The 19,739-nt window shown below is 35.1% G+C and overlaps 1 long non-coding RNA gene across 1 annotated transcript in view; it reads left to right on the forward strand.

The window, feature by feature from the left end:
* LOC132071981 (uncharacterized) overlaps window positions 1-19,739 on the forward strand; it is a 75,828-nt gene that overhangs the window by 28,910 nt on the left and 27,179 nt on the right. The window lies entirely within an intron of this gene.

Here is a 19,739-nt window from a genome sequence, read left to right on the forward strand (position 1 = left end):
ACATAGATTCCACCTATTTTCCCACATTTGCTTTATAATATCGAGCCTGAGTTTAAAAAAAGCTTAAGCATTTCCACTGAACATTTTCTCTAGTAAAACCCTATTAAAACCATATTTCTGAAACAAAAATTACAGTATGACCAAAACAGTTGGAATGTTCCCACTAAGGCGTATCTGCAGTACTTGATAGTTATTGGCATTTCAGATTTATGAAGGGCCAGCTGCGAGACAGTCACAAAACAGAACTTTTGATTTATTTATTATTAATAACAAGCAGAAGTCTGCATTGAAAAACAAATTGCACAATGTGACAAGCTAAGGAAATCAGTAAATTGCTTGTGCCAAACATGTGATTGTGTATTTGCATAATGAATTCATTTTCTCATAAATGGTCAGAAAAAGGCCCATCCCCCACATACAAAATATTCCACACTTTGATTTTTTTTTAAGTTTGTATGATGAATAAACATAGTGAAATTGCATTTAAGCATATATCAGAAATTAGTTTTGTTGGTTGCTAGTAATCTGCTGTCAGAAAGCCATCAACTTATCTATGTGATCTTTAGCTTTGAAAAATGCATTATTTTTCTCTTTGTAGATATGCATGGCTAATTATTGTATAATTGTTTACAGAACTAGCAGGGGAACTACTGAAATTCATTCTGCCTTTCAAGACAGCTTGCCAGCTCATATACAGATATTGACACTCATCCAGTTTCCCACTCATAGGGAGTTTCCCTTCTATTTATCAGTGGTATTTGCTTCTACCAAATACCTACCTGACTCCTCCTTGAGATTTATCTAGAACTTTAGCAATACTATTTTGATTAAGTCATAATTTCAGTTTCTTTTTTAATACATCTGTGGTTAGGTTGAAAGGTTGTAGCATTTGATAATGTAATAGTCTATTTCTGTGCAAGGGAAGATGTTATTGCTGGCACTGTGATAAAACAAATAGTTTATTAAATATGTGTAAGTCCAGTTCATTTAGGAAGGAGCCATTTGGGAGACCAGAGCACTCACAGGTTTCTGGTTTTAGATTTATCTAAGTGTTCTTTTTTTATTGAAGGAGAAGCTATATCTGATCTAGTGCAATTCTACCAAACTGCCAGGGGCCCAAACTATATATTATGGCCCAAACCTAAAAAATAGAATCCATTGTTTGACTGTAGTTTAAATTCTGAGGCAATATGTAAAAAACTCATCAGCATGTTTACGTACCACAAGCTATATGAACAATAGAACTGGACTATATATTCAAATGTGCTAGTTTATTAGAACATGGTGTTTAAAATTGTGATATCACAGAATAATACTATCAATTTATGATTGCAAATTTGGTAATAAATAAAAAAAATTTGTAGATATGCAGTAGAATTTAAAATGGTACTATTTTCTGCAGGAACTTACTCCAAACTGTAGTAAGTCTGCTTCCTTACCATTGCTGTCCAATGACATTTTATGATTCTTTTGTTACCCTTCTGGTTGAATTTTAGATTAAAAAGTAGGATCCATGGTGATATTGCTTATGTTAATGACATGGCTCCCCGTGATGTCAATAAATCCATACCCCATTACACGTACCCTTCTCTTACATTTCCCATGGGTATGTATGATATTGCATAGGTAGTAATCTCACATAGCCCTGTGCTTGTTAATTATGGAAACGTAAATTTTGAGTATAAAATCGCTTTAGAGTATAAAAGTTTATTAAATAAAAAAATACCAATTTGAAAAAAATAAATTAGAACTATAATCTATAGGACCCTCTCTTCAAAATCGGTAATCTAATATGGCTTTCTACATTTGAAACTGCAACATCAGCAAAAGAATGAACCAGTGCTCATTCTGACTCAAGTCCAAAACCATTTCAGTGAATCAAATGCACCTGTTGAGATCAGTGACCTTTGGCTCACACTCTGCCTCATGCCTGTAGGGGCTGAGATATATAAAATAGGTGAATCTATACTTGATAGGCCATCACGTTAGAAAAACATCACCCTATATGGTTATCAACCAGCTATCAATTTCTCACTTATGTGGTCTTTAAGTCTCTAAAACCCTCATGGATGTGGCATGAAGGATGCAGAGCTTTCCTTTCTAAGTGTTTCAGCAAAATGCTTAAATTGGGTAAAGCTGCAAAATAGTATCTGACAGTTTTGAAGCCCATTTAAAAAATCTGTATGAGTTTTTATTCATTTGCATGACAGCAGTCAAGGCTGTTTACTATAACATGGACAGAAAAATCAAATTTCATTTAAAAATGAAAGCTGACTCTTCAATAAAGCAGGTAAAGAAGGAAATTCATCTCAACAGGAAACTTATAGTGAGAACTCCTGAAAGTTAAGTAAACAGAGCAGTCATAACTATCTAGTTTTGCCCGGTTTTCAAAATTCAATATCCCTCTCTTTTTGGGAAAATGTACCCATTTTCATACACCATAAATGTACCCATTTCACCTGAATACTCTGGTGAAATTCATGTTCCTATTTCAGGATTAATTTTTAATGTCTTTCTTACATGCTAAGTCCTTAATGTAAAGTGCTGATCGTGCTTTCTTTCATCTACCAAATCTCTGAACTCCTTTAGCTATGAACAAATCAAGATGTCATTTCTGATAGGACTGAGAATTTCCTGACAGCTCATTTGTCTGTCAATAATAACATCTGATCTTTCTAATACAGGCCAGATTCTACACTGTGGATCAAATAAAAATGAAAAGCATGTGATAATGCTGGCTTTTCAAAGATGAAATAGCAATTGAAATCCTGACAGATATTTATTATAATAAGCTTTCTTTTCTGGAGCAATATTAATAATTGCATGAATCAGAGTTATTTCTCTAAAGAAGGTTCTGGTCTACTTCCACCTCCCTTGAGATTTTGAGAAGTTAAACATGCCTCTCTCTTGCTATTTTTCTTCATTCCCTGTCTTGGAAGAAACTGCTTTCTAACAGGTCTGATTCTTTCTATGCCAGAAGAAAAAGAGTATACTGCGGAGCAGGGAGCATCTTGAGGTATTTGGAAACCTACCTTTGTAGACTCACTTCACTCTGGGTGAAAGTAGCTTGATGCAAACTACTTGTTACCTACCTATTAGGGTTACCTACCAAAAGATAAAATACATTAAAAATACAGTTCAAAAATTTTGTTCAGATAGGTAACAAATTGAAAGGAAATCTCACTGTTATGATCTACTTAGTGACAGATGAAACCAAAAAGGTGTCTCAGGAGGTCTGGTTCTCTGCTAGCAGCTTTCTGGCTGTTTAGGGTTGTAATTCTCTCTTATTCTGTGACTGATTTCCACAGAAGTATCCCACTCCCTGGGAAATGTGAAATGTGCTTCCTTTTATAGTCAGATTCTTTCTTGGAGCCTTCCAGGGATTCCATTCAGATCCAGATTTTCTTTCATGTTTAAATTTTTGGTGGACGGTTTTGAAATATTTCCCATTCAATTACTAGGAATCTGTCCTTCCTTTGTATGCAAAAGTCATGTTTGCATCCCATGTATCTGACTGGCTTGCAGATGACTGTGGGTGGAAGGAAGGCCTGATGATCTTGTCAGTGTCCAAGGTATCCTCTTTTTCAAGGAAACACTGATGTGAGAGGCTTTGCTTGGTTACTGGAATCATTCAGACAGGATTTTCACTTTGCTATCATCTCAGATGTGGTTACAGCTTTTTATGTGGATGTGTTATAAAACAGGTCCACAAAATAGTTCAGGTTAAGAGTAAGCTCCTCAAGGTCTTATTATTCAACAGTAGAATTTCTTTATAAAGTATGTTCAGTACAAAGGGAATCCATCCTCTGAAACTTGTAACTGAAAACCTATATATTATAAAAAATTCACATAGACATCTAGGTGAGGTTAATGTACACAACCACAATATGCTCTTAGCTGAGCCTACACATATCAGTAATTAAACACTGCAGTATTATAACATGTATGAGGCAACTACAGTTAAAACCTATATTGGAAAAAAACCATTATTGGAAAATATTCTGTATAAGTAAATTCTAACAGTGATTATTTCTGTACTGTAAATCTAAGACCTCTGAGTACACAAGAGACTGCATATCAAATAAATATGCATAAAATAGAAATAATATTAGGTTTTTATTTGTTTGGTTTTTTCTGTTTGTTTTTGAGCATCAATGGACCTTTCATTTGGATATATAAATAAGATGAAGAATGAAATCAATATGCTGATAAGAAATCCCCTATCAAATTGCTTTCAGAGTCTGGATAAGCTTTCTGCAGTGCATTGGTGTGGATGAGTAGTTTTTCAGTTTTTTTTTTTTCCTGGTACACCCACATATCTATTTCTGTCCAGCTTCCAAATCTTGTGCAGTCTCAGAATAACATCAAATCAATACACATCCAATACTCTTGCTTTTGCCTCAACAGTAAAGAGCTAATGGTGCTGACAGTCTTTGAAAAGCTTTCCAGTTGGCCCAATATGGAATAAATTATCCTGAAAAAGTAGAAGTCTTTTCCAGCTATGCTATTATTGTAGTATATTCCATCAACAGTATCTATAAGTGTTTAATAATACATTACAGCATTACAGGCTAATGGGCGATACTACCTTTAGTACAGAAAAACTGGTACATTTCATCTTTTTTTTTCCTAAGAAAATTACTCCTCAAAGCAGGAACTGTGGACTTTCTATTGCACCTTCAAACACTGAGTCTTTAAGAAATAAACAAATTTAATTTAAAATGCATGTGTAATTTCCTTAGGAAGCGATTTAGGGAAAAAAAAGGAGTGTAACATTTTGTTCCATTTTCTTAACACAGGTGCTAGCTGTGACTTTTTTCAGGAGGGCTCTTAAGCATGTGTCTCATTTTAATTCTGTAAATCTACAGATGCTGATATGACTTCTCATGTATGAGCATGACACACACATGTGATAAGGGATGCTCTTTTGCCATAAAAGGAGAAAAAAAAAATCTAATGGTGTGTCTTGTTTCTGCTTCCCTGTTCTATTTCTTTTTTGCAAATGTCCTTGCCTTTTTATCCTCCTCCCCCATAGATTTGATTTCTTATCCTCTGGCCTTCTGGTACTTATCTATCTATTTACTTCTCCAGACAGATCATCACACACATTTTGGTGATCAGAGACATCAGATGCAATAGGAGCTTGCCCAATATCCATTACCTCATTAATGTCCACAGCCCTCCTGTTCTGCTGCCTCTTCAGCAGTGCCGACACAGTTGTTTGTAGAGTTGTGTAGTGAAACACCTCGGGGTGAAAAAGATTTAATAGGTGTCATTAACAAATTCTGTTCTGAGGTTCCCCATCTGGCTCACATGCAGTCTCAGCTGTGGCTGGTGTGCAGTTAACTGCAGTTAAACACCACAGAGCAGGGGAAACAGAAGGGCAGTCATGGCAAGGGTCAGGGCTATCACAGGGCAGTGCCTAGCGTGGTGTTTCTGACAGTGCTTCCTATCTCAGATAAGGCCTGAGGACAACACTGCTTTGAGAAATGAACACAGCCTGATTTCCAGATGAGAAGTTGTAAAGTCTGTGGGATAACTAGTGATGTAACTGGGGACAGCTTGACCTCTTCTATTTAGGAGGAAACTGTCTGTACAGCAGTCAAAATTCAAAAGGTCGTGTGTACTGATGATCATAAATAGTTTAAAAATATTATTAAATTCATAGGAATGCAATCTATAAACAACTGGAGTTTGCTTGTTTATAATGTCTTTAAACTTTTGCCTATAAAAAGTTGAGATTCATACTGTACTTATAAACACTTTTTGAGATTCCATGTGAAGTCAAACCTTGATACTGTGATTCCAAGCTATTGAATTGCATTGAAAGATCTGGAGGGCTGTCATAGATATTGTAGATCTCACATAAGGGGGGCACTATCATGTTATGTCAATCTTTAAACATGCAGATTTTGTTCCTACTATTTTTGTACATTTTTTCTGATGATATAGTGAGGCCATCTGTGTGTGCCTAAAGAAATTCACCTGAAGCTTTTGCTAGCAGTACTATCTGCACTGGAGCAAGATGGAAATTTCCTAAGTCTAAGGTTTTAGAGTGAAACTCCCCAGATAGTTATATAAAAAAATATAAAAAAGGATTGTTACAGTTAAGAATCATAAACTTTTCCCACCAAATGTATGATAATTTTTTTTAACAGAAGAGGAATTTTATTATTTGTATGTTATCAACAAAACAATTATTTTCAAACTTGTATTTAGTTTGGATGTTTAGAAAGGAAAACAAACAGTCACTGGATCAAGTATTTATTCTGGCCAATTTTCAGCTAACTTTATTCTGTATAATTTTTTTAATAAGAGAAAGATTTTTGCAGATACACTGTTTTGTGGTTTTAAGTGCTCTTGGCAGGAAGGATAGGTATAGAAAGAACATTCTGTATGGAGCTGTTTGCTCTCAGATTTTACCATTTATTCTCAAGAGCTAGGTATACAGATTGGGAGTGCAAAAAGAATAGAAGTAAATCAACCAAAACCCCCAACAGACACACAACAGAAATGCCCTAACAAGATTGTTTGCGGGGATTGTAAATCACATGACTGACTGCAATTAACACAGGGCTATTGTTCTTTATCAGTTAGTGGATGGAAAACATCTAATTTCCACTTACCTAACATTGCTTTACTTTCGGTTTGCAACCAGGCCATGGCTATACCTGACAAGAATAAAACTCACCTGAGTAATTTCAGCCTATTAGCAAGGCTAAAAGGGCAATGAGAAGGAGAGTCAGAGAAATAAAAAGCATCACTGGTGCTTTAGTACCAAGAAGGGATGGGAAACTGCAATAAATTTACAGTGAAACTGGAGTATAGCCAGGAAGATGAGGGCAACATTCTTTCTCTTTTCCCTTATCTAGGATGAATACAATTATTTTTCCCATTATGGTTTTTTCTTCATTTTAGGAAATTCTTGTTCATTGCACAAATCTCCACAAATAGCATACCTTATACCAGCTAATCTAATTTCAAAGATATTACCCTCTATGATATTATACACTAGTATATGCCATACTCCTACATTGCAAGTAACTGGAACAACTAAGACCTCAGAGCAAGAGAAGTCAATAATTTTCCTAATCTCAAATATGAAAACCTTGCTTCTTTCATATTTTGGTAAAAGGGACTTCCTAGACCCTTTAGAGATTTTGATTGATTTGAACCTTCTTGCCTTTGAAACCCAGCCCTGGGAGTAACATCGAATTAGTAATGAGTAACTGTGATGGCTGGCATTAGTAGAAGAAAACATAAATGGGTAATGTGGAGGTACTTTTTGAGGTTCCCATTGCTATGGTTATATATTATTATCACATAAATAGAATCATGACATTAACGCTGAGCTTGCTTTGGTTCTGTGTTTCTGTTGCAGTTGGAGTCTATTGTTTGTAGATAAGTGACCCTAATAACTGTGAACACAGAGCAGATGCCCCAAGGTGCCCAGTGCTTTTGGCAAGCAGAAAAGATGTCTCCTCTAATCAGGGAGCTCTAATTATATCCAAGTGTTGGGGGGAAAAGACTGCTAGCTGAGATACATAGAGGTCCAAAGAATAGAAGATTTAAACTCTGTAATGAATCAATTTTAAAATTGCCATATTTGAGATTTTCAAGTTTGGAACTAAATTTTTGTCCTTTCTTTGGATTCATGAAGGGTTCTGTTTCTACCAAGTGTATCTGTATACTTTCTCCTGAAAACATAAGTTTAGTTCAATAAGCTAGCTATCTCTGAATAGCAAAATGTATCCGTTTCCCCACATCTTTTCTAATTTTTTCAATTATTCTAAAATTGCCACAAATTAGAATCCTCTTATAGGTGATGATATTAAGGACACAAAGTATTTCTGTAGTGTTGTGTTTTACTTATCCTTCCAACAGTTTCCATAGTTCAGGATTATACCACTTATTCTTCCTCATGGCAAATATATTCATTTATTATTATTTACTAGGGATGTGGTTTACAGCAAGGATGCATGAAATTGCAAAGATTGACATCTGAGGGAAGACTAGCTGTACCTATTTGACTATTAGCCTGGAAATGACTGAAGCTGTTTATAATTTGTTGAAATACTTGGAAAAATTTCTGTTCAACGTTTTTTATTTTGTTGAGAAAATGCATTGAACCAAACAAAACAAATTACTTTTGACTAGCAACAAAAAAATGGTGATGAATGAAAAATAGGAAAAGGAAAGGAAATATAACTGGAGAGCTGGAAGCAAAGAGCTGGAAAAGCTGGAACAGAAGCAGTTTCTGAATGTTCTTGTGAAATTCTCTCAGTTCCAAGGTTCCACCCAGATACTTAGCAGAAATGTGATCACATTGTATTTGCTAAGACATATGCTTGCTATTTTCCCTCATCCTTTTTATCTGCCTAACTGTTGATAGGAAGAACAACCTCTGTACTTGGTGCTAAAGTGAAGCTGCAGATCTAGCTGATGTTTGGTTTGGTGCTGATAGCTGCCTTCCATTTCCCCCAGTGAGAGTTCTCACTGCTCTGGTAAATTATAGTTGTTGCCAATGGACCTTTTCCTTCCCTTTCTTCAGCACTGCAATCCAGCTGTCTACTGAGTACAGGGAAAATAGCTGAGTGCCCAAGGTTAAAGCAAGGACTTTTTTCTCTTGCTGGAAAGCTGACAGTGAGCAGAGTAACTCTGCCTGAAGAAAAGGACTTATCCAAAAAGATCCTATTAAAAGATCTTTTCATTCCACTTGACATTCATGCATCTACTGGTGGTGGTCATTGAATAACTAAATCCAAGGCAACCATTTTAAATCAAATTAACTCTAGTGGAAACTCAAAATTTTCCAGACATTTTTGACATTGCTTTAAGGCATGTGCGTGCCTTTACTAGCAGCCTGTTAGACACCATTTTGTTTCAGGAAAGAAAGTTTCTGTTTAAGATGTGAATAATCAAATATCTTCTATATAATTTGTATGTCAACTTAAAGAAAAATCTGAGATTGATGCTGTTGAAATAATTCCAAAATTTGATTCCTAGCCTATCATCTAATCTGCACTCAGCTGGAAGATCTTGTTGTGAAAGGTCAAACCTCAGTGCACCAGAAATTCAGTTTAACAATGACTAGCAACACTATTAGATATGGAATTCTAAAACTTCAGTACTTCAAGATACTGTCAAGTATCTCGTGGTTGTAAGAAATACTGTAAAAATAATTATTTAAGTAGGAAAGAAAATTAAAGGGTGACTTTGTACTTGTCCAGTGTTATTTCTGTCAGTGAATTTTTCTGGATCCTAAGCACTTGCTATAGGTTTTTTCAGTCTTAGAGTTTTGTCAAGAAAGTGGTAAATATCCTTTAAATGTCAGAGCAATCAAGAGTCAAAGGAAAGACTCCAGCTGATTCCTCACAGAGCTGAAAGTAAGAATAGCCTCTCTTTGTGCTACTGGTTCACCTATACCCTGCTGCTGGTCATCTTAATGTAAGTTTGAGCTTCACTGATCTACAGTCAAAACTTTCTTCTGAAGATCAAGAGAGCCAAGAAAGATTAACTTTCCAACATTGTCATAAAGTTTTCCTGCACCAGACATATGGAAGCAAATTGCTTTAAAATTGTTAGCTCTGTTAAAGACCTTCCAATGAGTTTTTTGGTCTGAGATCTAAAAACATCTGCCAGAGCCCAACCACAAGTAATCCAAATCTCATACGACATTTTCAGTTCTTTTATTAAAAATGCCAAAATGAAATAGCATTTTAGCTTCACGAACATTTTAACATTTTAACTTCACTACTGTAATATGCAGAAAGCAGGTGTAAAGTTAATTCAAAAAGAGAAAAGTACAAATGTAAAGAAAAGACTTTTAGTATGGGGTTCAAGAGTATGTCATTAGTGAAAAAAGGTATTAATATAGAAACAAGGACAGAGCAATTTGTATTTTTTTGCAGTGGCTTAGCATGAGGTTGATTTAAAGACTAGCATCCACATCAGATTGAAATTTGACCATAAACTTATTATTGAACTGATGTGTGTGGTATTTACTTGCTAGTGCTAGACCTGAATTCAATTCCAAGTGACACAGCAGTTGTAAAGGCGGTCCTGCAAATACAGCATTTGAAAGGTATTTCACAAATTTAGAAAGTAAATCAAAATAGCAGATCGGTATAATTTTCTGTGTGATTGAATTTTTCTCAGACTGTACCTTACAGGAATTGAAGGACATTGAAGGTAATGATATAAGACTGGCTGCTGTTACCTTTACATTGAACAATAAATGTTTCTTTTACAGATTGAATTTCTAGTCCTATAGGACTTCAAATTCTTGCCAGAGGGTAAACCACTAACCTATGTGTCTCACGCAGAATTGACATTTATTCATATTTTTAAATCAAAGCTGATTGTTCAAAAATCTCTAAACAATGCTCTGTACACAGGGATCATGTTATGAGCAAGCTTTCTGCAAGAAAAGTATTGGTTTTTCTCGTGCTCTTGACATTATTTGGGACCGACTCTCCATTGGGGATATATTTCCCTAATCTCAGTTCAATTTCTATTAAGAATTAGAAAATTGTGAAGTTTCTTTATCCTCCAGTTTCAGTGAACAAATGGGCTAAGCACATACAGCTGTTACGCTTGCGTAGATGCTGCTGGATCATATTCAGGCTTTCTTCTGATTTTAAGTAGTAAATCCAGAAAATGTAACCCAGTAGAACCATTACAATTTAAAAGGAGTTCCTGTTGTATCTCATTATCATATATCTTGGTTGAGTTTTTAAAAGATAAGCCAGTTTAAGTCAGATGAGGTTAAAGACTGAACTCCTACATCAGAGGAGCTGTATGTGACTCCACAGTAGGATGCTCTCCTTTGCCCCATAGCTATCCATCTCCACTTAAATTACCTGCCGGCAAATACATGCAGTTCACATTTGTTACCATGAAAATGTGAATAAATATTAAATATTGCTTTATTTCCATCCCTTGCTTGAGGCTCAGCAAGCATATCACATTGCCACATGCCACTTTTCCTGAGCTTGTATCTTGGAGAACTTTGAACATCTTAATGGCTAAGCATGAATGATGCACAGCAAGAAAAAGTTGGTCAGTCAAGAATCAAATGCTTCTGAAAATGACACTGTTATGGACAGTGAATTATTTTCATTTAGTACCATTGCTATTGGTGTTCTGTAAACCACTGTTGGCAGTTTTACGTGATCAAACATTTCTGAGGAATAAGCATGCTAATGGAGTTGAGCACATAGCAAAATTACTAGGTATACCATATTTTAGAAATTTGATTATCACAAAATAATTATGATGAACCCTTATATCATGACAGAAGCATAAATACTAATGAGACTGGCTGCTTGCAGTGAGTTGTGACCCATGTATAGATAGATCTGGCCTTGAATGTGGGTAACTAACTTAAAACTTGAATTTTAGTTTAAGAATGTAAAAGTTCCGTAGGACATTTCTGTCTCCTAGAGAAACAGGACAAAACAGGAACACAAAGGACAAAATTTCTCATTGGTTTTCTACCTGTAAGAGATGAACTTTTTCCTCAAATGGGAAAAGCCCAGTGGAAAGGACATGTTGAAGTGATTATGGTTTTAGCCATTTCTCCCTGCAGCCTTCTAAAAAATTCAAGTGCTCAGTATGAGCACTATGAAGTAGTGTTGTTGTTATAAATATCTTCAGTACAGATTAGTACAGGATCATAGATTGGAAAAGACCACTATCATGGTCAAGTACAACAGTTAATTGATGTGAAGAGTAAATTTTTTACATTAAATTCTTCATGGTAGAAACCGTAAACATGTAAGGGTTATATAATACTAAAGTTCATAGTAGAAACAGTAAGTACATTCAAGAAACATTTATTTTTTTGTGCTCTGAATGTAAGTTAATACACAGAAAAATGCTACTAAAAGCCAGTATGATTTGTTCATCTAATTAATTTGGTATCTTATTAGAAAGATAAAATTCTGGATAAAGATATACTTTTGGTACCTTTTTATACCTTTATACTTTCATGTGAATTTCAGCGTATAAAGTTCCAAAAGAAACCCAGGAATGTAAAAGGGACCAGTTACTCAGTGGTGCATTTTTTGTATTTCTTCTTTTTATTCAGTACAAGACAATAAAAGGGCTTATGAAATGTCCTTCTTGTTTTTAAGTCTCAGACACTGTATAAAAAGTAGAACAATTGAACATGTTAGAACTTAGATTTTGACAAGTCAAAATCTAACTTTGATTTTTATTTGGAAAAAAATGCATTTCAATATGATCATATATGCTGATTTACTTAAAAATCGTGGCATTATTTATATACTTCATCACATAAAGAAATCTAGTATTATTAAACAGTAATCAATTAGCAGTTATATTAAGACTGTTCACAGAAAGCTCAAGTCAAAAATGTTAAATGAGTTCATGCTTCCTCTTCAAATACCTTTTCCAAAGCTTTTTGTGGTGTTCATGCAGCTTTACTCTGGACCTTAAGGCTGCTGCTCATGCCTTAGCTTTATTTAGCCTCTTCAAAGAAGTGAGGGGAGAAGGATCAGACTTCTCTGCTGAGAGTATAGGCTTTTTTCATCTTGCTGTACCTTTGACACAACTCACAGGAAGAGTCCAAGCTGGTGAGGGAAAAGTGCTTTTGAAATTTCTGGGTAACATCTCCTGTGCTGTCTATCTTGTTCTTTCATCCCAGGCACTTTTATTTTCAACATGAATAACTGCCACAATAAATAATCTTCACAAGTTTCAGAGAGCATTATTTGCTCGGTTGAATCTTCTCAATGATCTTGACTCAAATATCAAAAACTCTTCACAGAGGTGGGAAAACCTTTTCATTCCCAAACCAGGGAAACAATTTTGCTGGTATAGCGATCGAGCCAGCTCTGCTATAGAAAAGAATGCAGTTCTTCCATTGCTATGCTGGGAAAAAAAAAAAAAAAATCCCAAGTAATTGTTGTCGTTCTTGCGGCTGTGGTTTCTCTTCCATGGTTCTGTTTCAATCTCTGTGACCTTGCAGCTGCTGCAGCCATGTTGCTTTCTCTCAGCAATGAGGCTTTAGGATTTTTTTCCTTTATGCTGTGAAGACCGTGACCCATTGACTTGTTATGATTTTTTTAAAAGCTCTCCGTAGAATTTAATCCAGTTGTTCACATCTGGAAAGTAGAAACATAACTGCCTGAATATTTTTTTTTTCCATTGGGGGAAATGAGGAGGGGGGGAGAGGTAAAGGAAAGGATCAGGATTTGAATTTTAATTGCTTCTACTTCTTGCTGAACTAGTTTTATTGATTTGTAGGAATTGAATCTACACAGTTTTATTCTTCAGACAGTCAAAGTCTAACTTTTCTGTACAAAAATCTTAATAGAAACGTGCAATTATGTGGCTGCCAGCTAAAGAAAATACTTCCATGTTACAACATGCCTTCGTCTGGTTTAAATGCAGCCTTTTCTGGTTACTAGGGGTTTCTGTTGGTTGGAATAGGCTTTACAGGTTGTTGCATTCCAATCAGTCAGATTCTTCTATTTTATTCAGAATGAATTTGGACAGGTAACATTTAAAAAAGACCTTTTTGTGTGTGTGTGTGTTGCGGTTTTAAATTTTTAAAAAATATAATTCATTGATCTAGCACTTTTCCAACCTGTTCTCCAAGCCCAGCACACGTTTCTTGTGAGAGAATTAGCTGCAGTGGGAGCTAGTGACCTGAACAGCAAGAGCACATATTTTTACAATCTGGATGTTTTCATTGTGCTAATTTGAATATAAGACTTGTGAATGCATGATTGTTTATCTGTGTGTAGCAGTACATGACACCATGACATACTTCTCCAAGTATTACAAAAAACAAAAACGAGAAAAATTATTAACAAAGGAGTAATCTGTGTTTAGTAATGGGATCTATAAGCTGAAGCAACCTATAAATCTACGATGTTGACGAAGGTTTGTTTATTACTGGGCAGTCAGTGTAACTAGTAATGATCTGGGCAGTAGTTTTCTTACTGAGGCAGTAAGAAAATTAGGTGCTTTTACTGGCAAAAAACCTGGATCACTAGGGAATTATACAATGAGATCTGGGAAATTTAACATTTTCTTGGTAGTGTAGGGGTGGTGGGGTTAGTCTGATAAAATGCAAGTCAACATAAACTTTTCTAGTGAAAGAAAAATTTGTGATACAACATGGAGATTAGTGCTCATGTATGGCTGGAACTTTAACCTGTGATAAGAAGGAACAGGATTTATTTAGCGGCAATGATGGTATTCACTTCTCTATAATTAAATGTGATAATAGCTACATGAATCCATTTTGTTCTGAGCAGCAGGAAAGCAGAAGAATGCTGAAGAAATTCCTTAAGAAGTAAAGAGAATGGTCAAATCTAAGGGTATTTGTAGATACAGCTAGGTGTCAGATACAGTAAAATCCAGTACAGCTGCATGAAGAATGCCACAGCAAAAGAAAGAATAGTCTCTTCTATTATACTATTGAAATTTTTGTCAGCAGGTTCATTGTGAGTTTTCTTCATCCACCTAGTTCTCTGAAAGTGAATGAGTTGTAATATGTCTTAGCAATAATAAAGTGGCATAACTTAAAGAAGTGAAAATAAACTGAAGGAAAAAGACAATATTTTCAAAGGTTTTGGTAAATGAATAAATGCAGCCATTATAAGCATCTTTGAGCAACTGGATGTGCATTAAGCAAATCAGCCTTTTATACTTTGTATTTTGACAATTTATTAATTGTCATAATTCCACAAGTCAATCTTCTTGACTTTTTACACTTTTGAGGTAAGATTCCTCAATATGTTTTCCATTTGATGGTCTATACAAGTTCTGACCGTGAAATCTTCTACTTATTTTACATTTTACATTGCAGCCATACTAAAATGAATCATAATGAAATATAATGATTAAAAGTTGATGAATTTGTCATAATGGCTGATTCTAACTCTTTCTAGGAAACCAGTTCTACACATATTTCATTAATTCTTAATATTTTATCATCTGATTATTTCCAAGACTTGTCTCTTATTAATTAATTCGTTCTGAACATAAAAAAACTTATGGATAATTTGGAGTTGCTCTTTAGGGAAAAAGTACTATATAAAAACTATTTTCTAGTAGTTTTTATCAAAAAAACTATGGAGGTCCGACACCTTGATCTTATGCCGATTGTGCCTGAGCTATGAATAAGGAAATATGTAGGTTCACTGTTTATTCAGGAAATCGAAATATTATTATTATTATTATAAGAGGGGAATAGAAACAATTTTTGAAAAGACACATAAAGTAAATGGAAGGAAATTAAAAGCCAAAGGGGTTTTTTGTCGTTTTTTTTTTCTTTTGTTTTAGATAAATCTATTTTTTTGTTCTCTTGCTTGTGAAAATAAGTGCATAACTTTCATATGAAGCAATGTGCTCTACATGTTAACATTGCTAGGTAGTAATATACAATCTATTTGGACAAGAAAAGCTCAGAAATTATATTTCTAACCTGGCATTTCAAAATTGTTTAAGATTTTTAAAGATATTTTTGTTCTGGCACTGTTCACTTTTCCAGTAAACTGGACATCAAAAGTACTGTAGCTGCATAAACATGAGAAGTATGAGGAAAATATTTTAATTTCCTTTAAAAGGAATCAATAAAAAGTGGGTTATGGATATGTTTGAATATATCTTAGTGAGTTTCAATTACATTTGAGTATATCTTACTGGGAATATGGAATATAATTTGAGAGCACGGCATTTCCCAAGTGTATAATTTGTTATTTTTAGATTGTGCCTTTATTAATGGGAAATTTGCTGAGTGAAGATTTTTACCAGAGCTTATATAAAATGGTCAAAGGGTACCCCTTTTCATTTACCAGTGGTGTAAATAGCAGGTTTAGTTTTTTGGGATTGATTTCTTTTTGCTTTTTTTCCTTGACGGCTGGATCAACTCGTATTTGTGGTGCGTAGAGTAATGTTATAAAACTACAGGTGTGGTCAGAGGTGTCTCTGAAATGTCAGATGGTTTCATTCAGATAGGAATAAATTTCTACGTATTAAAGGTAGAAGCATTTCTCCTGGAACCAAGTTTGTGAATAGCCATTGTATCTTTAGTGGTTTGAATACTTGAAATTTTGAAGGAAATGAAAACTGTTACCAGAATTTGAAGTCTTGGTTTATCAGTACTTTTTCATAACAGCAAATTCAGATTTAGTAAACTGATTGTGCTTAATAATAGCATGGAAATCACCTACATAATTTCTGAGTCAGGAGGATAAGACTGAGCTGTGCTGCTCATTATAAAAGCTGTGAATTTGCTTTCTGTGCGTTTCCAGCACAAGCAACAAAAGTTTAGCATCATATCTGTGATATGATCCTGAGCAATTTTGCTTATTTCAGGTAATTCTAGGTTGTTCCTCTCTAAATAGAAAAGGGCATTGTAATTTCATTGGTACGGAGCTAGGGAATTTCATTGCCTGGGAAAGCATTTTGTGCTGCTTTTGGTTTTGCTCAAAAATAGGAGTGGCCAATTCTAAAGGGAAAGGGTGTGTATTCTTTTATCCTGGATGGTAATTTTTTAAACATGTTTTATAAAAGAGTAAGTTAATAAGTGTTTTATTCAATACACAATTGTAAAGTTAAAAATTAAATCCTAATCTAAAGTCTATAAAAGCAAGCACACATCAGAGATTCAGTCCTACAGATGAACACTCTTATCACTGAAATGAACAAAACTGAAATAATTGTTGCTAGTACTACAGCAGCTTTTTGCCCTTGTGAGGTTTCTAAAATAAAGACTTGTGCAAGAATTTTTGTATAAAAGTCTAACCACAATTTAAAAGATGTTCATGACTCACACCGACCTTTTCATCTCAAATGTGTTATGACTGTGGCTTAGATGAACAAACTCAGATGTAGTATCTGAGTGAATAACAGTGGAAGTGGCCAGAAAGGCAGGGGCTTGGACCATCAGTGGGAATTGTGTCTTTCTGTTGCTTCTCAAGGAAGATGGATTTTGATTTTGAACATATCACAGCCCCTTCAGAATGATCCAAGTTGCTTTAAAAACCAAAGAGCTTTACTGTAAAAGTATCATATTGTTTTACTGTTTCCTGCTTTTTTATCAGTTTTGTGGCTTTTAGATTTTTAACTATGAGGTTTAGGATTGGCAATGATTGAGGAGCAGTCAGTTTTGCTTTGTTTGTTTTCAAATAAAATCTCCTGGTTTGAATACTTAGTTCCTGAAGATTTCAAAATACTGGTCACTATTGCAGCGTGGCACCTAATAGAGGAAACACTGCTGTGAGGACCCTGCAGCCAGAGAAGGTGCTGAGCACTACCTAGAGCTCTTCTCTGGCTGGGAATGCAAGTGCTCCTGCAGCACAGAAACAGGGGGAATATGCCTTTTAATAAATGGAAGAACTTGCAGGAAACAAAATGTCATCTGCGTCTTTTCGGTACTGCTGTTGCATATACAGCAGTTGACAGTCCTCCAAAAAGTGTAGCAAATGTTTCGGAAGTCTCACTGTAAATTTTATCTGCTCATTTATGGATGGAACATGAATTAAATGAAGCGAGTCCTTCCAGTCTGCGGTTCTCCCATGACTAGATAAATAACAATAAAAGAATTAAAAACAGTGTTGCCCTGGGGACAGTAAGTCTCTCAAGATTACTAGTTTGTATTTTTACTGTGTCAGCAAGGATGTAGATTTGTAAATATCCCAGACTACCCAAAAGGGCAATAAGTTATTCCCCTTTTGTTGTTTTCTTACGTAATATACTTCCTTATTTTCATAGAGGAGGAAATATAATGCTGAGAACCAGTGCTAGAAGTTGCCTACTCAGAGTCTTTCTCATAAATATGAGTGAGTCAGAAGTTGCCAATTTGTTCAGGAAAAGCTATGTAAGACCAGCACAGAGAGATGAAAGAAATGTATTTTCTTAAGGATGCCTTGTAGTATCAGAGTTTTAAGGGCTGAATAATTATAAAGGTCAGAAGTTAATCTTTGTTTTCAGGATAAAAACTCTGCTTTGGGAAAAAACTTGAGTCATTTACTGTCAGTAGTGACAGCTTGGATTACATTCATTTATAGCTTGTATTCTGCCATACAATGTTGTGCTATTGTATTGAAATGACAGTGTCATAGGAAAGCATGTGTAACAAAGTCTGTGCTAAAGGATGTAGGTATCATTGAGGAGTCATTAAAGTCAAAAAGTGTTCTACTGTTAATCTCACTGAAGCTATCATTTCCACCCAGCCCATCTCTAGACCACTGCCAGTTTTAAAATGATGGATTGGGCTGGGGTTTCCAGTAAAACCTTTCTCAATTTGTAACTAAATTCCTTATTTGTGTGTCTTGTTTCTGCCATCATCTTAGCAGTTAGTGTCCAGGAAGCTTTTCAACCGACTGGCTGCTGAAATGCTTCTCTAGTGCCTCTTCTCTAGACTCTGTGGACTCAGTTTGGTTGCCTAAACTTCCCTATTTGGTGACATATGGACTGCTGTGATGTATGTAAAGCACTAGTGCAAAAGATATAGAAGGAAGATGAAAGAATTTATGAGAATTTAGTTCAGTGAGCTCTTGGTTACACTATGGCTAGTTTATAAGGATATTAAAACACCATCCCACAAAAAAAAAAAAAGCAGTTTCAGAAAAGCCTTTGTATTTTATTCTGTCATTTTCTGATTTAGCGTCTTTGAAGTATTTGTTTTGAAAGCATAATTTTGCTATTAAAATGAACACTAATTATTGCAAATAAAAATGGGGCTTAAATTCTATACATAATATTGAAATTATGGAAGACAAATTCTTTTCTTTTATGAACTTCAAAAAATATTTATTTTGTTTCAGTCTGACCACATCTCCTGCGTTGTGTTCATTAGTTCAAGACCTGAATTAATATAAATTCCGCCCTTTTCCAGCCCTTGACTTTCCCACAAAAATACTACTGCAGGATTTCTTTCAGAGTAATTCTCTTACAATTTCTTCCAGTCTGAATGACTGGTGGGGTTTAAAACACCCTGTTTTCCTTTGCATCTTGTCAAGTTTGGAGGCCATAGTTTGAGCCAGTGCCCCATGGTGTTGTCAGACCTCTTAATCCTACCCAGTCTTGTATTACTGATCTGGGCTCTGGCAAGGATGTGTGGATTCCAGGGCCTGCCAGGTAGTTGAATATTAAAACCAATTTCTCAAGAGGTATTGAAGCTCTTATCTTCAACATTATCTCCCACTCAGCTCTGAGTGCTTGGGCTTGAACTGGATGGGATGAATTCTCTTGTCAGGAAGCGAATGGCATACCAGAATAGTTCTGCTCTGGATAATGGCATTTTCTCACATTTTGTGGCCTTGGTCTGAAGTTCTGATGCCATTTAGTAATAATTTGCCTTCAACTGAGTTGGCTCTAGATTTGGTCTTATTTTTTTTTATTGGGACTGGAGCTATGTCAAGTTTTCTATATTTTTCATATAGAAACTTTGGTCAGTGCTTTGCCAAGATAAATAATTCTCTTAGGGAACATAAATTGAAATGTTTTCATCTCCTCTGACTCTAAACGATCTACTGATCTGTTTATCTAATCAGCCTGTTTTCTTTCTTATCTATTATGTTGACATCTGAATTTTCATCTGTTATGTGATAGATTAAAGTTAAACTACTGCCCTCTAGCACTTCAGTATTCTGTCAAACTTCCCTCTCTGTTTCTAACCTACAAGAGATGTTTCAACAGTGGACTTTGAAATGATCCCAGACTGACTTATATTATTTTTTGATTCAAACTTAAGT

The sequence above is a fragment of the Ammospiza nelsoni genome, chromosome 4 (genome assembly GCF_027579445.1).
Source record: "Ammospiza nelsoni isolate bAmmNel1 chromosome 4, bAmmNel1.pri, whole genome shotgun sequence".
In the NCBI taxonomy this organism is placed as follows: Eukaryota; Metazoa; Chordata; class Aves; order Passeriformes; family Passerellidae; genus Ammospiza; species Ammospiza nelsoni.